The sequence below is a fragment of the Malaclemys terrapin genome, chromosome 16 (assembly GCF_027887155.1).
Source record: "Malaclemys terrapin pileata isolate rMalTer1 chromosome 16, rMalTer1.hap1, whole genome shotgun sequence".
Lineage (NCBI taxonomy): Eukaryota > Metazoa > Chordata > Testudines > Emydidae > Malaclemys > Malaclemys terrapin.
Window position 1 is genome coordinate 1,613,580 of NC_071520.1, and position 22,024 is coordinate 1,635,603.

At 43.9% G+C, this 22,024-nt stretch overlaps 1 protein-coding gene across 9 annotated transcripts in view; it reads right to left on the reverse strand.

The window, feature by feature from the left end:
• MTMR3 (myotubularin related protein 3) overlaps positions 1–22,024 on the reverse strand; it is a 208,135-nt gene that overhangs the window by 157,220 nt on the left and 28,891 nt on the right. The window lies entirely within an intron of this gene.

Consider the following 22,024-nt stretch of genomic DNA (forward strand, 5'->3'; position numbering starts at 1 on the left):
GTTTCATATAAGAAGTTCCTTATTTTGTTCTTATTTTTAAATACTTTAATGGAGTGGCTCACACACACACATCCCTTGGAAGTATGGTAAATGGGCACCTCCCCCCTTTCTTTTTGTCCATGTAATGGCACACCTGCCACTTTTTCTCCTTTGTTTGTCCACTTTGTTTTCCTTACTCTCAACTTTCCCTCTTTTCTGTTTATTTCTCCCCTGCTCTTGTTTCCTTTTACTCCTATTCCCCTCACAGCTTCTTATTCCAAGTCCTCAAAACATCAGAAGGTTACATATTCCTTGGAATGGTGAAAGCTCTGGAATTGGGCTCCATGTGGTCTTGTGGCTGAGCTGAAAACCACAGCAGCAGATAAGAGACCCTTGAATCTGCAGGCCTATACCCAAGAGTTTCTCCTGCAACTGGATATATTGAGGCTGCTATCTAAAGAAAACCCTAAAACACATAGATAGGGAGGGAAAGCAGGAGGCTTTCCAGGAAATAGTTACTATTTTATTCCAGCACTGTTCTACTCTGTGATACACCTCCCTGGATTAGTTAGGGAGTTGGTTTCCCAGTTTAGAAAATAGTGTCCATTGGGCCAGTAGCTAGACATATACACATGAACAAATCGGGTGACAGAGAATGAACAAAGAGCATTCAGCCACACTGCATTTCCTCCTCCAAACTCAGGTTTTAGGCAATTTCTGTAACTCAGATACTACCTAAAGAGCCTTTTACTTCACTTGGATTCCTGTCTTTCTACAAAATTTCCTAGATGATCAGCTTCACCAAGAAAAAAAATATATTTTATGTCTACAAATTCAAGAGCTTTTACAAGGTTTTGTCTTGGTGAAGCCTCTTTCAACAGTTACTCAAGATTAAATCCAGGCATTGCTAATCTCAAAGCATTAGTGGTGACTGATTTGGCTCTCTGTAGAACTCTGTGAAAATGGGGATATGATCGTTTACCTCTCATCTCCCTAAGAAATGGAACTCAGAAGTAACTGCCAATGGAGAAAATTCTGAAGTCTCAGGCAGCAAGCAAAGATTCAAATGAGAGAAGAGTCAGACAAAAGCACAGCCCAGACCACTACTGTCATATTATCTAACAGCTAGAAGCAGTTTGAAATTTATCATTGCAATGGAAAGGGAGAGCAAAGGCAGAATCCTTCATTAGAAGGAATCTATATTTTTTCCAAATTGATAATCTGCCGCAAATAATCATATGCTAAACAATTATTTCAGCCTTAAATGGGATTACACTAAGATCCACTTTACTTTGATACTTTAGAGAAAAACTCTATTTGGAGTTAAGACCCCGTGTACCAGGATTCTCCTGCATCCATCTCAACACTGGGGAAAACACCCCAACAGCTTCAAGCTTCCATTAGGGCAGAAAAATGGAAGAATCTTTCACTTCCCCTGTGAAATTTCACATCCTCTCTCATGATTTGCGGTTTTCATTGATTCAATACTTTAGAAGCCAACAGAATATTGTATTGTGAATGTGAGCAGTTGTGTACAAAGTGGGATATAATTTCCCTGACACGCACTGCAGATCCACTGGGCACTGGAGGTCTAATTTACTCTTTATTAATCTATTCTGTTGTTTCTCCTTTTCCCTCGTCCTCTATTCTGTGTTCTCCCTCTCTGCTCTCTTCACACTGTGTTGGCATTCTGAGCCTGGGGATGTCACGTAGGAAAAGTTTCAGAACTGTGTGAGTAGTTCTGAGCTGTAGACAGGAGAAGAGGGGATCTGAACTTAGCGTATAGGTATATAAATGTTTTTGAGCACATGGTGATTAGGTTGGAGGGAACTGAAGGGGTTTGGGAAGACTCTAAGGTGAGAAGAGGACAGGATGGGTTAATAGGGGCAAATTGAGTCAATTGGCGATCAGTGGGGGGTAGGGAGGACCGACAGAAACAATTAAAGGACAAAGTGGGGCAGAGCTAAGATGAAGGGAGAGAGGTAAAAGTATGAGAGAAAAGTAAAGGAGTGGAAAGAGGGACAAACACTTTCTCCCACCCTGACCTTTATTGTGTAGTGTCCCAGCTTTGCATTCTGAGAGGGGAAGGAAGATGGAGAGGAAAGACGATACCCCTTTTTCTTCCCACTTCTCCACCAACCTCCCTCATTCCCCACCAAAGTAGTTCCCTGTGCCATCCCTGCCCCCAACCACAGTGTCTCACTTTTTCTCTCTAAAAATATGATCAACCTATAGAGCAGGATCAGGGGAGGAGGGAGGAGCAGCTTGCTACTTGCAGGCCCACCAGTAACCATTGTCTTTTCCATCTCTCCAATACCACTCTTCGTGTCCTCTTCCACTCTGTGTCCTCTTCCGTTCTGTGAACTGGATGAACATAGAGATTTACTAAAATGCTTCTCTCTGCAGTAGCAGCATGCAGTGCATACCAGAGCAGACTTCCTGTAGCTTTTATTTCACTTGAACCCAGAAGTGGGACTAAAACAAAGTAACCCAATATGATATATCTGAAATGAACTAAATTAAGAATGCTGGGCCTCTGAAGCCACTTTGTTCTGAGGAGTCCTCTGGACTTTGTTAGTACCTGGTGCTAAGTTGCCTATAGGAGCTTTCCTCATAGAGCTATTTTTGTGAGGATGGGTTTAGGCCAAGTTTTTAAAAAAATGGTTGCCTACAGTTAGGGGCTTATAAATGTATATTCAGGCACCTAAATAAGTGGCCTGATTTTCACAAATGCTGAACAACACATAGCTCACATTTTTACAGTGGTACAATCTCAGGCTATTACTTACATTACTCAATGGATAAGGCACACTCTTCTAAGTTAGAGGGTTAGGAATGTTAATCATTTCAAGCGATGTGATTGACTGAGCACTGGAACTTTATAAAGCTGTCAATCACTCTGGATGTTGCTTGCACTGTCCCTTTTTAATTTCAATTAGAGTCTAAGGGGGAGAGAAAACTGTTAAGATTTGGTGAACCATTGCAATTTGTTTAGTGTGTTTGCATGGTATAGTGCACCTATAAGATGATCAATAAATAATATGCTAAATCACCACAAAGTGATTTACAGAAGATGCATAATAATTTAATTGTACAGTCAAAGTTACTGTTAGGGACGTCCAGTGCTCAAAGTAACTCCGCTTCCTAGAGCTGTTCTACAACATGTGAAGTAATCAATCACCCTATAACTCATGCTGTATACACAACAGACATATGTACTTTGCGTCCTCTTCTAGCACACTCTAATTATTCTTTTTAAATAAGGACACAACCAGGTTTCCAGTAAGGAAAAGCTTCCTCTTTAAGAACTAATCATATCTTGGTTTACCAACTCTGGCCCTCTGAATGAAACTGAACAATCTGACCTCTGATCTCTTTTTAAAGTGGGAGCTAATACAGCTAGTTTTTAAATATTCAGATATGCTAAGAAATATTGTAAAAATATTTTCTAGGATAATGAAATTCATTACTGCACTTTCCTAGTGTAGTATTTTCCTTAGTATTTTTCTAATTAATTTTCTCAGTGGACTTCTGTGAAAATCTGTACCATCCATCAAATTAAAGAATACTTTCTCAACACCTCCGTGAAGAAGCTTGAACAAACAGATGAGCATGACTTGAAAATTAAGCTGGCTGTATCAGACTGCGGTGCTGCTTAGTGAAAGAGAAATTCCACAACTGAAGGTCCACTACTGAGAATGTCCTGCCCTATCATTCCGCAGTACGAATCTGGGGACAGGTAGTTTGAGTATGACAACTGCTGCCAAATGTCAAGATAAAACAAGGAGAGAGAAAGGCAGTGTTTCACGTACCCGTTGCAGATACTCAGCTGGTATAAATCCACTTATACCAGCTGAGAATCTGCATTTCAATACCCAAACCATAGCAGGATTTATAGTTCAAAATCAACACCCTGAATTACACTCGGAAACAAACTGAATGCCAGTACAATCCATACACCTCCTGCTCCCTGCATGGAACTGTTAAGGAAGTACAGAGCTGTCTTTTGTACCAGAAAAATCTTCTAAGTTGTCTTCAGGTATAGCCAGCCCCATCAACAGCACATTTCAGTGATGCAACTTGGAGCTGACAAAGATATCATCTGACTGGAGCAAGGACCATAACAGAAAGAAAAGGTTGCCACTGTATGTAAGCATAGATGGAAAAAGTATGCTTGGCCTGGCCAAAGCCACTACAAAGTATTTACATAGTACTGTGCATTTACATTGTTTTAGTCACAATCACAATACACAGACAAGAAAGCTGGATGAAAAGCAGTCAAAAGCTAACAAATGAAAAAAAAAACAGTTTGGATTCTCTTTTCATAAAATTTTAAAACAAAAATTCTCTCTTCCCTTGCATTAGTTAAGAGTCACTTTCACAGGGAAAAAGTTAGTAGAAACAGCCAGTAAGTGTGAAATCACAAGAGCATCTACCATCCTGATTAACTTAGTAGTAAAATTTTGCATTTTGGAAATTAACCAAGCAACAGGCTGGTTCTATTAAGATCCCTAAAACCATTCTGTTTGCTAGAAATCAGTCCAAATACCTGTTCCATAGTGTCATCCACCCTTACAATAAAAAGGCCAAGAGCCCACCATCACTTGCTTGGCCTGCTTTAATTCTAAATGCCCTGCAGGAACATTTCTTTTAACCAGAAGTATCTGTTATCTCCTTTAAACAGAAATGTATGCATGTGACCTTGTCGTATATAAGCATACAAGGAAAAGTTTTTCATAAAGACAGTATCAACTTCTGTTTTTCTTTTCTGATATAGCACTCTTTAAACCTGTCCTGGTTATTTTTTTAACCCTGTTTTTTACACACACACACACACACACACACACTTTTTCTGCTCCTCTGCTTCTCTTTGAAAGATCTTTAAGACAGACCTCAGAGCAATATCAGCTCAAGTTAACTGTGCTAGGGCTAACCAGTTTTCTTTTCTCTCTGTGCACAAAGCTGCCTGCTGCTTACTTGTCACCCTACAGCTTCACTTTAAACTCTGCTGCTGCTATCACTGGTAAACACCCCTCTTGCAGGCTGAAAGAAAGGCATGCTCTATCATTAGTTAAACTTACTACACACAAAATGCACAATGGAAGGAAACTGAAAAAAGAAAAATAAGTGTTTTTTTTCCTTTCCCATCTCTTTTATTTACAATAATCTTACAGTTTACTTGCAATAGGAAAAAGTACAACATTTTCAGATGCAAACGTCACAAACTGACTATATCATTTTTAAATAACAAATCTGGATGTGGAATTCTTCAACCAAAATACACATTCAGTAGGTACTGCAGGTAAAAAACAAAATAGTTATCAGCAGTCAACAATTTAAACATACAAGGGACCCTATAAATGACAACATAGGCAGAGAAAGGGGAAATCATTTGTACCTATAATAATATACAAACATCTGTAAACTGAGCTAAATTAACGAAGTCAGGAATTTAGACTGAACAGAGTATCAGTGTAAAATCTAAATTTTCTGGATTCAGAAAACGTAATCAAACCTTTAATATTTAAACAGTTTGCGTATGTGTTCCATTTCTGTGGGAATGGAATTAAGGTAAGTTTCCAAACCTTCCAATGGTACTTTTAAAAAGTGTGTTTAGGGCACCTTTGCAAAATGCATATTTATGTACTCAAATTTACATATGTGGATTCAGTTTAAGTGATTCTTGAAAACTCATTATTTCATAGAATATCACGGTTGGAAGGGACCTCACGAGGTCATCTAGTCCAACCCTCTGCTCAAAGCAGGACCAATCCCCAACTAAATCATCCCAGCCAGGGCTTCGTCAAGCCTGACCTTAAAAACCTCTAAGGAAGGAGATTCCACCACCTCCCTAGGTAAACCATTCCAGTGCTTCACCACCCTCCTAGTGAAAAAGTTTTTCCTAATATCCAACCTAAATCTCCCCCACTGCAACTTGAGACCATTACTCCTTGTTCTATCATCTGCTACCACTGAGAACAGTCTAGATCCATTCTCTTTGGAACTCCCTTTCAGGTAGTTGAAAGCAGCTATTACTTGAGCAATTAGGGCTAAGTAAATATGTATTTAGAGACTTTTTTTTAAAGATACTGACTGGATTATTTATCTTTGATAAACTGTAATATTTATCAATTAAATATTCTCAAGTGCTCTTACAGCCCTATGCAATAAATCAAATTAGCTTTTTGTGGAACATTAAGTCCAGTGGGTCTCAACTTTATCCATTCTGTGACCCTCATGTTACAACAGAAAAGATTTGGAACCTCCCTCCCTTCCATATGTTTTGGGACTCCCCTCTCACCTAGCAATAAAGAAAGGAAGGGGGTCATGACGCCCTGAAATCTACTCATAGTCATCCTTGGTGTCACAACCCAGATGTTAAGAATCATGATTTCATCTATCATGAAATTCTGAATTTAGGGAATGTGCTATATGTGTAGTTAAACATTACTATGAAATTTACAGGAAATATGAATTGCAAATGATAGCTAAGGAAACATTTGTCCATTTTTACTTTCCCTACATAACTGCATATGTTTTTAACTAAAAAAAGGCAAGACCACTTTTGATATAGAGGCAAAAAGAAGCTGAATAATCCACATCTATGTTTCTGGTTTCTTAATATATAAATGACCTTAGCACTTCAGAGGGGTTGACTAGGTGCGGATGCTACCCTTGATGGAGCTACACCTTTGAGTAAATATGGCTGGCTGGCCAATAATGGGCATATAATGCATATTCAGGCCAGCCTATTTAGGTACAGCATGTTTTTCAGTATTTTCTTGTTGAGGACAATTCAAAGACTAGCAGACGACCCTCTCCCCTATAAGTCAGGAAACTCTGGAGTGTGTGGGAAGGAGGAGGGAGTTTAAGAAAAAAATACATTCTCTATTCCATCAGCCAGAAGGAGTAGGGTGGAAAGCGGACCTCAAATTTCAGACACCTACCAGCAAAAGGCTGGTATGGAAATACCCGGTCTAGAACCAACACCTTGATATCTGCAAAAAGAACAGGAGTACTTGTGGCACCTTAGAGACTAACAAATTTATTAGAGCATAAGCTTTCGCGGACTACAGCCCACTTCTTCGGATGCATACCTTGATATCTGCCACCTTGATATCTATTTGTTTAGAATTTATCATTTCGTTCAAAACAAAAATTAAGCTTCTAGTCCTTATGGTTGTGAAGAACACTTCACAAATATGAGTTGAGTGTGACCAATGCCATCTCGTCTACCTGAGTTGGCAGAAAAAAGGAAAGTGAGGAGGGAGGGAAAACTTAGATTTCTGACATTTACCTGCCAAGGGGTTATATGAAAGACAGAGTCCACAATTAGGGTCCAGGGACAGCATCATAGTAGAAATCCTAGCCCAGGGGTCAGCAACCTACAGCACGCGTGCCAAAGATGGCACGCGAGCCGATTTTGAGTGGCCCGCAGCTCCCTGCCGCGGTCCCGGCCCCCATCCCCACTCAGCCCCTGCGGGAGCAGGAGACAGAAGCTTGGTTCTGCAGCAGCCAAGCTTCCCCCCTCCCCCGCTTCTTCCCCCAGCATGGTGCTTTCCTGCCTCTCCTCCTCCTCCTCTCCGTCCCTGCGCCAATCAGCTGATGGCCCTAGCAAGGGGGAAGGGGAAGAGCGGCAGCGTGCACACAGCTCCGTAGAGGAGGCAGAGAGAGGTAGGGACGGAGCCTGGGGGAAGAGGGTGGAACAGGGCATATCCCTTCCAGCCCCCTGCCCTGAGGGCAGGGGGCTGGGAGCACCCCCACGAGCCAAGCACCCCAGCCTTCTGCCCTGCACCGCCCACACACCCTAGCCCTCTGCCCTGCACCCCTCCTAACACACACCCAGCCTTCTGCCCTGCACCCCCTCACACACACACTCAGCCTTCTCCCCTGCACCCCCCATACTCCCAGCCCTCTGCCCTGACCCTTGAACCCGCCCACATACCCAGCCTTCTGCCCTGCACCCACTCCACACCCCCAGCCCTCTGCCCTGAACCCCCCACATCCCAACACACACCCAGCCTTCTGTCCTTCAACCCCCACAGCCCCCAGCCCTCTGACCTGACCCTTGAACCCCCCACACACCCAGCCTTCTGCCCTGCACCCCCCCACACCCCCAGTCCTCTGCCCTGATCCCTGAACCTCCCCCACACACACCCCAGCCCTCTGCCCTGACCCCTGAAACACGCCCCCCCCACAGGTCTGGGGTCCCGGCCATAGGCCCTGCTCAGCCCGCTGCCGGCCTAGGTGAACAGAATCCCAGGCTGGCAGCGAGCTGAGCAGGCTGGTGGCGTAAGATCAGCATTTTAATTTAATTTTAAAGGACACTTCTTAAACATTTTGAAAACCTTGTTTACTTTATATACAATAGTTTAGTTATATAATATAGACTTATAGAAAGAAACCTTCTAAAAATGTTAAAATGTATTACCGGCACTTGAAACCTTAAATTAGAGTGAATAAATGAAGACTCGGCACACCACTTCTGAAAGGTTGCCTACCCCTGTCCTAGCCCATTTCCCAGTAGATGGTGGCAAGGTAACTGGGCTATTCACGAAGGTGTCAAATGCTGAATCTTGTTGCTGAAGCACTGCATCCATCCCCATTTTTTATTTTGTATTTCTCAGTTTGTAAGTATCTGATACATTTTACAAGCCCTTCTGGTAAGAATCTCACTGCTCACCACAGCAGATGAGTCTGCGAAGCTGGCTTCTCATAGAATCAAAGAAGGGACCTCAGGAGGTCATCTAGTCCAACCCCCTGCTCAAAGCAGGACCAACACCAACTAAATCATCCCAGCCAAAGCTTTATCAAACCAGGCCTTAAAAAACTCTAAGGATGGAGATTCCACCACCTCCCTAGGTAACCCATTCCAGTGCTTCACCACCCTCCTAGTGAAATAGTATTTCCTAATATCCAACCTAGACCTCCCCCACTGCAACTAGAGTCCATTGCTTCTTGTTTTGTCATCTGCCACCAGTGAGAACAGCTGAGCTCCATCCTCTATGGAACCCCCCTTTCAGATTGTTAAAGGCTACTATCAAATCCCCCCTCACGCTTCTCTTCTGCGGACTAAATAACCTCAGTTCCCTCAGCCTCTCCTCGTAAGTCATGTGCCCCAGCCCCCTAATCATTGTTATTGTCCTTCGCTGGATTCTCTCCAATTTGTCCACGTCCCTTCTCTAGTGGGGGGACCAAAACTCGATGCAATACTCCAGGTGTGGCCTCACCAGTGTCGAATAGAGGGGAATAATCACTTCCCTCGATCTGCTGGCAATGCTCCTACTAATACAGCCCAGTCTGCTGTTGGCCTTCTTGGCAACAAGGGCACACTGCTGATCCATATCCAGTTTCTCGTCCACTGTAATCCCCAGGTCCTTTTCTGCAGAACTGCTGCTTAGCCCCACAGCCTGTAGCAGTGCATGGGATTCTTCCTTCTTAAGTGCAGGACTCTGCACTTGTCCTTGTTGAACCTCATCAGATTTTCTTTTGCCCAATCCTCCAATTTGTCTAGGTCACTCTGGACCCTATCCCTACCCTCCAGTGTATCTACCTCTCCCCCCCAGCTTAGTGTCATCTGCGATCTTGCTGAGGGTGCAATTCATCCCATCTTCCAGATCATTAATAAAGATTTTGAACAAAACCAGCCCCAGGACCGATCCCTGGGGCACTCCGCTTGATACCAGCTGCCAACTAGACAATGAGCCGTTGATCACTACTGGTTGAGCTCAACAATCTAGCCAGCTTTCTATCCACCTTACAGTCCATTAATGCAATCCATACTTTTTTAACTTGCTGGCAAGATACACTAGAGGGTAGGGATCGGATACAGAGGGACCTAGACAAATTAGAGGATTGGGCCCAAAAAAACCTGATGAGGTTCAACAAGGACAAGTGCAGAGTCCTGCACTTAGGATGGAAGAATCCCATGCACTGCTACAGACTAGGGACCGAATGGCTAGGTAGCAGTTCTGCAGAAAAGGACCTAGGGGTCACAGTGGACGAGAAGCTGGATATGAGTCAACAGTGTGCTCTTGTTGCCAAGAAGGCTAACGGCATTTTGGGCTGTATAAGTAGGGGCATTGCCAGCAGATCGAGGAACGTGCTCGTTCCCCGTTATTCAACATTGGTGAGGCCTCATCTGGAATACTGTGTCCAGTTTTGGGCCCCACACTACAAGAAGGATGTGGAAAAATTGGAAAGAGTCCAGCGGAGGGCAACAAAAATGATTAGGGGTCTGGAGCACATGACTTATGAGGAGAGGCTGGGGGAACTGGGATTGTTTAGTCTCCAGAAGAGAAGAATGAGGGGGGATTTGATAGCAGCCTTCAACTACCTGAAGGGTTCCAAAGAGGATGGACCTCGGCTGTTCTCAGTGGTGGCAGATGACAGAACAAGGAGCAATGGTCTCAAGTTGCAGTGGGGGAGGGCCAGGTTGGATATTAGGAAACACTATTTCACTAGGAGGGTGGTGAAGCACTGGAATGCGTTACCTAGGGATGTGGTGGAGTCTCCTTCCTTGGAGGTTTTTAAGGCCCGGCTTGACAAAGCCCTGGCTGGGATGATTTAGTTGGGAATTGGTCCTGCATTGAGCAGGGGGTTGGACTAGATGACCTCTTGAGGTCCCTTCCAACCATGATATTCTATGATTCTATGATTCAGTGGTCTATAGCACATGCCCACCACGACATCTCACGAGGACAGTCTCTGGTCCTCACTGGTAGGGATCCACCCTTCATATGCCTATTGACCTATGGCTAGTAGTATATTAATTAATGTGTGTACTAATTTTAGAGCAAAGCTGTGGAAACCAATATCAGCTAGATGGAACAGAATACCAGCAAAATACTGCAGGTCTGGCCATAATGCCAAGCTTATACTGAAGGTCACCTGAAAGGGGCACTGTCAATTTAAACATCATATATTGTAAAACAATTTCTTTACCTATGCAACACCTCAAATAATTAAAAGTGAACAAATTTTTAAAATCCAATTTACTTTTCCCTATTTATGTTCTTTGTGTACTTTTGCCACTCACTTTGGACAATGAAAATCAATGAAGTCAGTTTCACTGTTCACAGTGAATTTAACTCTCAGGTTCTTAGGCTTCAATGTTTGTTACCAACATTGCAAGAGAATGATATGTTTATTTTTTTAATTTAAAATATTTCTATTGGATTTTTTTTTTATTAAACCAAATTTGGTCCAAATTCAAGTTGACTGTGTACATTTTAAAGAGTAACATGGGTCAAGAAACAGTGAGGTTTATTTTTCTGATAAATTATTTTTGAAGTGCACAATGTGGCTGCTTGTTATCCACAGATAGCATATTACATGAATCCTCCAACTCCTAAGACTGGATTCTTATTCTTAATAAGTGGATTCTTATTCACTTATGGGTGCAATCAAGGTTTTGCTTTTTATCTGCAAAACTATGATTTAAGTCACAACTATCTGAGAAATGACCTCTCCACTTCACCCCACCATGTATTATCATGGCAGCTAAAATTAGTCTAGGATAACTTTAAAATGCTTAGATTTAAGTATCTGAGAATCAAGGCAAAGCTTTATAAGTGGAAGATCCTCAACTATGGAATCAAATTCCCTCACTAGTCCATCAGAGACCACTCTTTAGGGCACAATACATAGCCTCTACCTCCTTTCTGGCAGGCACTCATCATGCTTCTGGATTTCATCGTAAGAGAACTCAAAATGAGAATTTTCTATATATTAATGCTATAGATTAAACATTTACAGCCATCCTCCCAACGTTCATCAATTTTATTCCATTTTTGGGTATAAAACTCACAAAAAATGGTATTACAATTAATGGTTTGCTGCTGGTGAAGACAACAGCAAACTACTGACTTCACTGGTGGCAGCATAAGACCCTAAGTCAGCAGCATTTGGTCTTGTTATGTTTTATATGCATTTGCAATGTGACATCTTGTTGTATTTCATCCTGGTTATTGAATGATATGGACATGGCACTGGAAACTAAATTCAGATCCTGTTTATATGAAATAATGAGGACAAAAAGTCCCTGTTTAAAGCTCATACAGTGAGACATTGCCACAACTTTGCATTAGGAGATGCAGTACAACAAAATAACACAGGCCACTCCACATTAAAAAAGGGCATCCTGCACTTTTTTGAGAAAGATTCTTATTTACAAGATGTCTGCCTTTATTTCCAAGTGTATGGTATATATTATCTGGAGAAATTTGATTTAAACTGAAAACCAGACTCCTTTATTATTTTGCCAGTTTGTAGGATTACATTTCAGCAACAAGTTATTAAAACTATCAACCTCCTCTCCTATAAATCCACAGACAAAAAGCAGAAAAGAAAGAGACACAAACTAGGGTTTTCTAAGTAACCTGTGAGGATCTTATCTGACTTACAAGGAATCCTTCAAACTCCATTGACACAAATGAAGAATAAATAAGAATAGGAATTCAGACTGCATACTCCAACAGTCTTTTATTTTGTTTGGCATAAGAACTTGCAGACCCATCTCTAAGTGAAAGTAATCCAGCGGGTTCCAGAGGAAGTACAGTATATCAGTAAAAACAATAAGAAGTCCTTGTGGCACCTTAGAGACTAACAAATTTATTTGGGCATAAGCTTTCGTGGGATATAACCCACTTCATCAGATGCATTGAGTGGAAATACAGTAAGCAGGAATAAATATATAGCACATGAAAAGATGGGAGTTGCCTTACCAAAGTCGGGGGTCAGTGCTAACAAGGCCAATTCAATTAGGGTGTACTGATGCAAACTAACACGGCTACCCCTCTGAAACATACAGTATATCAGAATTTTAAGAAAAATTGCTTCTATTATATATAAGCAAAACAGCACTGCAGAAACATCACCACACATCCAATAATACACTAAAATTACTTAGCCCTGGTTTTAATTTTTCTATATAAATTTAGTACTCTTATTTCTGGATCTACATCAGAAACCAACAATGTTTGTACAGTATTTCCCTGGGAACAATCTACCACCCAAATATTATATTCTAAAGTACCAGTTCTCAAACTTCTGACAATAAAAATTACTACATGACCAGGGGAGGGAGGTAGTGCGGTGAAGCGGCGCAGGTAGAGCCCAAGCCTAAGCCCCACTGCCCTCAGTTAAAGCACTGAGGCTTCAGGTTCAGTCCCAGGTCCCAGGGAGTCTAATCCTGGCCCTGGTGACCCCATTAAAATGGGCTCAAGGTCCACTTTGGGATCCCAACCCACAGTTTGAGAACCATTGTTCTAAAGCATGCCAAGTAATGATCCTGGATGAAAAATCTTCTAAGTAGACTGTAAACTAAATTAGAATCAATGAACAGATTAGCTCCTTAAAATACCACATGGACTGCATCTCTTTTCCATTCACCTAGAAGTATACTTTTGTCAACTGGATCTGAAATTGTGATACACCTCTAACCCAATATAACGCGACCCGATATAACATGAATTTGGATAGAACGCGGTAAAGCAGCACTCAGGGGAGGGGGGGGGGGGCGAGCTGCACGCTGTGGCGGATCAAAGAAAGTTCAATATTACGCGGTTTCACCTATAACACGTGGTAAGATTTTTTGGCTCCCGAGGACAGCGTTATATCGGGGTAGAGGTGTACCTGTACAACTGCATTTTTCTACAATCTTGTCATTTTCGCTCAAAATACAACCTCCATTAGTATAATTGTTTAAATCAGGGGTCTCAAAATCCTGGCTCACGGGCCATCTGCAGCCCAAGAACCTCCCCACTGCAGGCCGCGGAAACTTTTAAAAAAGTTCTTTCATCCTCAGGGCTGCCGACCAAAGGGGGGGGAGGGAGAGAGGAGAGATTCACATGCCCCTCCTCCCAATGTTGCTCCATCCTGCTGCTCCTGGAACCCTCCCAGGGGTTGCACTCAGCATGTGTCATTAACCTCAGGCAGCTTGGCTCCCTGCAGGTGGTTCCCTATCCCTGCTGTTGCTGGCAGAGCTGAGGCGAGAGATCCATGCAGCCATGTGCCGCCCCCCACAGCTCTCATTGGCTGGGGGAGAGAGACAGATACAATCACTAGTCGCCAAGCAGAGTCAGCATCACTAGTCGCCGGGCAGAGTCAGCAGGGGTGGTATGAGGCCAAGGGAGCAAGGGAAAAGGGTGGGAAACGGGCCGGGAGGTAGCGTGAACACCATCTTCAGTGACATTATTGGCCCGCTGAGAGGATTTGAAGACTGGCACTGGCCCTAAGGTAAACTGAGTTTGAGACCCCTGGTTTAAATCATAGACTAGCACTTCCACTACCAACAATTTTTATGTTCAATCTCAATATAACATTAAAATTAGTAAACAATGTATTAATTTCTTCCAGCTACCATTTCAGCACCAAGGATATCAGATCTACTGGGAAAGACATGACACAGAGGCGTACTCACTGCTTCCAGATTTCACTTCCTGATAGACAGCAGCTCAACAAATCTGAACACTAACATGTAGAACCTGCTGCACAGGAAAGGATCCGGGGTTGGGTGGACATGCTTTTGTGATGCATTTTTGGACTACAAGTTGGTGTTGTTATGGGTACTATCACAATAGAAGCAAATATACATGGAGGGAGGCACAAAGCTGACTGCATGAAAAAAATCTATGAATCTGTATATTAATGAGACTGCAACGACTCACCATAATACACATTTCCAGATTAATTCAATTTCTGTTTTACGTACATTAAAAATTTTTTAAAGAATACTAAAGTTATGAAGTCAAGCTCTCAAAAAGTTAGGAATGCCAGAAATTAAGTTTGCCTGTACAACTTTTAATTCAGCCCTCTTGTGTGTATGCCTAAAGTATTTAATGATCACATACAATTTTTTCCACAGGACACCTGCATTACTCAGTGCACTGGATGGTCAGGTCTTAACTGAATGGGAAGCTATTTCTTTCTATCTTCATCATTCACTGTGTGAACCCATGCCTTAATTACTTCACACTACTCAAACTCTGCACTGAATAAAGATATTTCCTCATGGGCTTCATATGATGCTCATCACCTTAGCCCCATTGTGCTTCAAAAATGTTAATTAATTTATCTTTGCAACATCTCTGTGAGATAAGTGATGGTACTATCCCCATTTGAAAGACAGGAAATTAAGATATAGAGAATAATTATCTCAACTATCCACTAATTTTGGGTGCCCAAATCAAGCTATTTAGGTTTTTTCAGAGTACTTCACATTTTTGCAGCACTTTGATGTTAAAAACACAGCTCCCATAGAGCTGAGTGCTCAGTACTTCTGCAAACCATGCCCAAATGTCTCTAGTTAGGCATCCAAAAAATGAGGAACACACAGTGGTCATCTGTGGAAAATTTTTATTTAAATGACTAGGCCAGCATCATATAGGAACTTTATAGCAGAGGCTAGGATAGATTCCAGTTCTCCAGGATGACAATCACATGCTTTAGCCATGAGACGAGACCAACCCTCTCCCCACTGCCTCCCCCAATCACTTCATAATTTCCTGTTTCCACAACAAATAAGGCAGTGGTCCTACAGACAATAGCCTCATTCACAACATGACCCGGATTCAATCCCTGAACACCACCCATCCTGTGCACTCAAAAAGGCAGAGGTCCTGTGGAAAAATCAGTCATGTAATTAATGGCTGTATTATAATGCAAACACATAAGGGGGCTGAAATTAAATTTGTATGAGCAACTATAATTCTGGCATTCCTAATTTTTGAATGCTTGATTTTGCAACTTTAATATTCTTTTAATGCAGTTTTTTTAAAATGAATTTACCATGGGGTTTTTTTTTGTTTTTTTTTAAACAAAACCATATCATATGGAACCACAATGACCCCACACAAGTTATCAGTATGGTAAAAACCTTCAGATTTACATCACAGGCCCTAACACATAAGCCATAGGAGAAGGAGGAGGTTGATATCCTCCTTGTGGGTCAGCCACTAAAGGAAGATGAGACATATACTTTGACAGTGGGTTTCACAAATATTTGCTAACAGAAGAGGAACACTGAGACTCAAGAACCCTGAGTTCTATTCCAGATTCTGGAGAAGAGTGTTTATATAAACCCTGTCGCCCCTTCATATCCCGTCAGTTCCTACCTCCCTTTCCCTGTATCTATCCTCCTTTGCTTCTATTCCCCCTAGCCAGATTTGTTCTGTTTCTGCTCCTGTTCCCCATCCTTATTCCCACCCCCTGCTATTCCTGTCCCACCACCAATCTGTCCCCTCTCCACTCCTGCACGACAATCAGGCTGCATCCTTCTCCTCAAAAACTGCATGAGCTCTAGCTGTGGAAGTACTGACAGGACAGGAGATACAATTACCTTGCTCTCAGTTCTGGTGCCTGGCAGTACAGCGTGCCCCTCATCTAGGATGAGCATTTGCAGGAAATGTTCTGCTCAGTCCCAGGCTGGGGCATGTCCAGTAACCTCTTTGAGGGTGGAACATGCTCAGTGGAGAGGGAATATTTGGATAGTTTTGCTGCTAGTCTCTAACAAACTTATACTGAGCACAGGCAAATGAAAATTTTCAGAGGCTAACAATTCAGACAAATTTGGGTGGATTTTCTCAGGAATGACAAAAGGCGTTTCTCTGCCAAATTTTGAATCTCTGCTCCCAAGCACAGGGGCACTAGACAGGAGTGTCTCAACACAATTATAAGAATTTTGTAACATTTTTTCCTAACTTCATTCTCAGAATGGCTAGACTACGTTTGCTGAACCCTTATTTTTTATATAATCCACCTGAGGCAGTCACCCAATTTTGAAAATTTCAGCCTGAACAACTCAATTTCTGACAAGTTGTAAGCAAGTGAAAACAGGGTCGTATAATGGAAAATGTCAGTCAGCCTTAACAATGTGTTGCTATCGAATCCACCTATAATATCTGTTTCAAGTTAGAGTCTTCTGAGAAAAAGAGGTACATACTTCAAGCTTCTCACCTCTTTAAAAACTAATTTGAGATAAAAATGTCTATCTATGACTATTGGTAAAAAGAAGAGTGTATAGACAGGTCATACTATTATGAAAAAGATAGGACATTTTGAGGGTGGATTTGGGGGACAGCTTTTTATCTTTGCCTCCTAACACTATAAAAATCATGATGGAATAACTAATAATTGAAAAAAATGGCATTATTTTTGCTTGATCCATGTTAAAACTTTCACAGACATGACCTGCTTATACAACCCTCCCTGTTCCTCTACAGATGTCTCCATTCCCTCTTTGATGCCATCTTCCTTTAAGCTTCTGATCAATACTACCGTGCATTCCTCTTAACTCTTCTTAAAACTGACACCAGAGCAGCTTTGTGCTAAAACTCTGGCAGCCTGGGTTGAACTGTCAATGCAGGCTGAGCAGCTTGCCCTGGGAATGCCACCAGAGTGGCAGCTGTTTGAGCAGTGGAAGCATGAGTAAGTTTCTAATTGGCTGACTCTCAAGTCTGACATCACATCCAAGAATTAGATGGCTCTTTTCCATCCTGGATATAATGAAACAATTTCTATTGTGCTATTCATTAACTTGCATTTCATTCAGTGGCTTCTAAGAAGATCATGAATGACACTTTAGGGAGATGAACATACTCTGATAGATCCAGGCCAGTTGGGTACAGCAGAATAGCAGAAGGCAGATATACTGGCCACTGGATTAACAGTTTTCTGTTCCCTGACTGACCAGAGCAGGGGCTGCTCCAGGCTAATGAGAACATTAACCTGCAAAGAGTCAGGTGAGGCCATTAAGCTAATGTGACCACCTGACTCTAATTAAGGGCCCGCTGATACTATAAAAAGGGCTCACTCCAGTCAGGCAGAAGAGAGCCAGGGTGGCTGAAGGACTGGTTAATGAAGACATCCTCGAGTTATTGATAAGGGAGCCCTAAGGTAAGGGAGAAGCAGGAGAGCTGTGGGGAAGTGGCCCAGGGAAATGTAGCAACTCAGCCACTGAAAGGTTGGCTACCAACAGCTGCTACCATTAGGGTCCCTGGGCTGGAACCTGGAGTAGAGGGCAGGCCCGAGTTCCCCCCAACCCACCACTACAGGAACACCTCCTGGGAGGGGAAGTCAGCCCCCTGTCAGGACAGGAGGCTAAACTGTTCTAAAAACAAGCCCTAGGGACAACAGACTATGGGAATTCTCTCACCAACCTCCTTGCTGGCTTATGATGAAAAGGGCTCAGTAGACTGTAACCCTGGCCCTAGAGAGAGAAGGGCTACGTGGAGAGTCACAGAGAGCCACTGAGGCTAGCATAGACTGCCTAGAAGCGCAGGACCCATGGGGACAAGGTCAGAACTCTGCCACAATACATTTAATGATGGCTTGTCTATTGCTACATTAACACACTGGGGAATTTTTAGTGCGCATCAGCAGGGTCTACATGGAGAAATTCATGTACAACATTTCAGTGTACTTCAGAAATCAGACCTGTCATACATTGCCACACTGCATACACAAGCCCTAAAATAAACAAGGATTAACATCCAGGGCAACTATGGCAAACTACATTCTTATTACTCACATGTCTCAAGGATCGTACAGGTATTAAATTATATACTACACTTCAATGACAAACATTTACTGGATTAAAAACTAGGTTTTTTAATACGGATACTATTAAGGTATTTTAAATTTCTCCAGTTAAAATTCATTTGTGGTGCAAAAGACCAGCTGAAGGCCCTTCATACTGCTTAAAGACTGGACTGGGGCTGTATGGGGGAGCAGCAGACTGCATGGTTATGAAAAAGGGGTGTGGCTATATATCCACATAGGCTGGAGTGAAGAGCCTGGGGGCAGGCATAGGAATCCTCATCTAACTAGATCACACTCTTTAATCACTAAATCAACCTTAACACATGTATCATATGCTCTTGGGGCGGAAGGTGAATCATCTCCAACCATCCTCATTTCTGCATGTAGCCCAATTACTTGGTATTTATGAAAGGTTAAAGGGTTTACAAAGCAGTCCACTGAAGCTTGTTAATGTTTTATTTTATAAAAGCACCCACTGTAGTCTGAACACCAAGTAATTTGTTTTAAATAACTTGTTTTCTTAGTGACTTCCCCTCCTCTCTCTCACAAACATATACCCACAAAGTTATTGTTCACTTGAATGTAGCGTTACACTCCTTTATTTAAAAAACAGAACAAGAGTTGCAGGATTTCTTTAACAAGGTACACTGACTCTACCTAGGGATTTTTTTTTTTTTTTTTTTTTTTGAGTTTCATAGCAGAGCTTTAAACGAAAGGCACATTCCAGAATTAGTGTTTAGGGCTTGACCTTTCAAAGGAGAGTGAGGGAGTTAAGTCCCCAAATATCACTGAAGTAAAGCACCTTTAAAAATCCCAAGCTAAAATCATAAACTATCATTCTCTTGCCCTAACATAGAGCAACATATTAAAAAAGCACAGAGGTAAAATTAAGAATCTGTATTATAATATAGTTCTCAGTATCTTAACTACTTGAAACTTGGCATAGTATTACCAAGAATCACAGTTACCAACCTAATTGGACCTCTGACCCCTCCAGGTTTCTTTGAAAGCACCCTCCCCGCCTTCTGGTCTCAGGCCTCTGGTCATCATCTAGCTCTGGGGGGAATTCTCCCCACTCTCAGACCAGGGTCTAGATCAGTGGTCCCCAAACTTTTTTGGTCACACTTCCCCTTACCCATAACAGAATATGTCTGTCTCTCCTCCTGCCCAGAAGCCAGAACTGGGAGCAGGGCCAGGAGTGGGCCATGGTCAGAGCCTGGGGCTGGGACCGCTGGGGCCAGAGCTGGGCCAATGTTGGGGTCAAGAGCTGAGGCGAAGGCCAGGAGCCGAGGCGGTGGCAGGAGCTGCAGCTGGGGCTAGAAGCAAGGCAGACCTGGGGGCAGAACAGGGCTGGGTGGTGCTCCCTCCCCACCCCCCATGGGAGCTAGCCAGGGCCCCGCCATACCCACTCTAACATTCCTCCATGTCTCCCTATGGGGTTGCATCCCACAATTTGGGGACCACCATTCTAGGTGGTAGACTCCTGGTACTAATCTGTAATCTCCTTAGCAAGCCTAACAAGCAGTTACCCTGAAATTCTTGTTAGTGGTTTATACAGTGATCAGGCAGCCTCCTTAAAGTACAGTATTTGTTTAGAACAAAAACAGTTCAGAAAAAAAATCTTAAAACAACAAAACATATCTAGCTTTCCCCTAAGGCAGAGGTGGGCAAGCCTGCGGGCCACATCCAGCCCAAAGAATGCTCCTGCCCGGCCCTTGAGCTCCTGGCCTGGGAGGCTCACCCCCAGCCCCTCCCCTGCTGTTCCCCCTCCCCAGCAGCCTTGGCTCACTGCGCTGCCGGCACAATGCTCTGGGTGGCAGGGCTGCAAGCTCCTGAGGCAGTGCAGCGGCAGATAGGGCGACCAGATGTCCAGCTTTTACAGGAACAGTCCCGATTTTTGGGTCTTTTTCTTATATAGGCTCCTATTACCCCCCCCACCCCAGTCCCGATTTTTAACATTTGCTGTCTGGTCACCCTAGCTGCAGAGCCCAGCCTGAACCGGTGCTCTGGGCGACGGGGTTGTAGTGCCGCCAGCCACCGATGCTCCAGGCAGTGTGGTAAGAAGGCAGGAAGGGGAGGGGGGGGTAGTGGATAGAGGGCAGGGGAGTTTGGGGGGGGTGCTTAGGGGGCAGGGGTGTGGATAGGGTCAGGGCAGTCAGAGGGCCGGAAACAGGGGGTTGAATAGGGACAGGGGTCCCAGGGGGGTGTGGAGGTGCAGGGCAGAGGGCTGGGTGTTGGGGGGAGATTAGGGCTGGGGGGTGTGGAGGTGCAGGGCCAAGGGCTGGGGGGTGTGGAGGTGCAGGGCACAAGGCTGGGTGGTGGGGGGGAGGTGCAGGGCACAAGGCTGGGTGGTGGGGGGGTGCAGGGCAGAAGGCTGGGTGTTGGGGGGAGATTAGGGCTGGGGGGTGTGGAGGTGCAGGGCCAAGGGCTGGGGGGTGTGGAGGTGCAGGGCACAAGGCTGGGTGTTGGGGGGGAGGTGCAGGGCTGAGGGGGTGTGGGGGTGCAAGGCAGAAGGCTGGGTGTTGGGGGGGTGCAGGGCAGAGGGCTGGGGTGCTCGGCTCATGGGGGTGCTCCCAGCTCCCTGCCCTGAGCGGCTCAGGGCAGGGGGCTGGAAGGGATATGCCCTGTTCCACCCCCTTCCCCAAGGCCCATCCCTACCTCTCTCTGCCTCCAGGCAGCGTGGTAAGGAGGCAGGAAGCGGAGGGGGTGGGGGGGAAGTGGATAGAGAGCAGGGGAGTCTGGGGGGGGTTAGGGGGCAGGGTGGTCAGAGGGTGGGAAATGGGGGGTTGAATGGGGGGCAGGGGTCCCAGGGGCAGTCAGGGAATGGGGGGGTTGGATGGGGCAGGGGTCCCAGGGGGGCTGTTAGGGGGCGAGAAGCAAGGGGGGGGCTGGGCTATGCCTGGCCATTTGGGGAGGAACAGCCTCCCCTAACCAGCCCTCTATACAATTTCAGAAACCCAATGCAGCCCTCAGGCCAAAAAGTTTGCCTGCCCCTGCCCTAAGGGTTACCAATCCCTGGATCCGGAAAGGCCTAATTGCTTTAGACTCCCTCCACAGAGTCTCTTTCTTTCTCACTCTGGCAGCAAATCTCCCTAGACAGCTTCTGGCAAATGCCACCCTCCCTGCTCCGTGAAGGGCTTTGCAAGTGTTTTCTTTTGATCTCCAAGCTCCTAGGTTTGGCAAACAAGGCATGCATCTTGATGGAGACTGGCACCTTGAAGCTAACAGTTTGCCCTGTTTTTCAAGTGTGTGCTGGGGTGTCCTTATCTAGACCCCCTTGCATTCCTTTCCTCTTCCCACAGACCCCTGTTAAGACAAATCAATACATTCATATAGGAAAGTCCAATAATCCACCAGTTATGCAGTAATTGTACCTCACTGACCAGGTCACATACAATGTTCACAAAATTATCAGAATTCATACATTAATACATAGCAATTCCATATCCATCACACTAAGTATGAAAGTCCAATGCTTTAAATTCAAAAGAATGAAACTAGCCAG